The sequence below is a fragment of the Tupaia chinensis genome, unplaced genomic scaffold, assembly GCF_000334495.1.
Source record: "Tupaia chinensis unplaced genomic scaffold, TupChi_1.0 Scaffold000037_22, whole genome shotgun sequence".
In the NCBI taxonomy this organism is placed as follows: Eukaryota; Metazoa; Chordata; class Mammalia; order Scandentia; family Tupaiidae; genus Tupaia; species Tupaia belangeri.
Genome location: NW_006159481.1, coordinates 862,030 through 862,822, shown reverse-complemented (window position 1 = coordinate 862,822; position 793 = coordinate 862,030).

The window sequence follows — 793 nt, the reverse complement described above, 5'->3', positions numbered from 1 at the left end:
ACTCTCCACCTCCCTCATACCCTCACTGGTTCCCATAACTCTCCACCTCCCTCATACCCTCACTGGTTCCCATTTTCTCCTCACTAGTTCTGAATCGCAGTCCCCCCTCACTCGTTCTCTGTCCTCCCTTACTCATCCATAGTCCTTCCTCCCTCCTCCCCACTTCCCTCTCAACCCTCCTGGACTTCCCCTCACTCTTCCCTGACTCCCCCACACTTCTACTCTCCCTACCACTGCTCTCTCTCCCCCTCATCCCCACTGCCCACTCTGCCACTCCCTCTTCACTGTTTCCATCCTCTGTGACTCCACCCTCTCCACTCTCCACCCTCCCCACACTCCTCATTCTCCAGCTCATTTTCCCATTCACCTTCATACTCTCCTGTCCTCCACTTTCCTCCTCTATCCCCCACTTCCACCTCTTACTCCTACTCCCACCTTTCTCACCCATCCCCCTCTTTTCTCACTGTCCTCCCATCCTTTTCCCATTCCTCACTCTCCCACTCTTCCCTGACTCCTCAACTCCTTGTAACTTTCCCACTGCACCTCATGCCTCCATCCCTCCCCCACTGTCACTCCCCCTTTCTCCTCTCACTCTGTTCTCTGTCCCACCCTTCTACTCTCTTCCCACTCCCCCTACTCCCACCACTGACCCCTCACTCTCACTCTCCCCACCCTTCTCTCTCCTCACTCCCCACTCTCTCCCCACCCCACCCTTCCACTTCCTTTCACTCCCTATCCTCCCACTTCCTTTTACTCTCTTCCTTCCCACTCTTCCTCACTTCACACCTTTCCC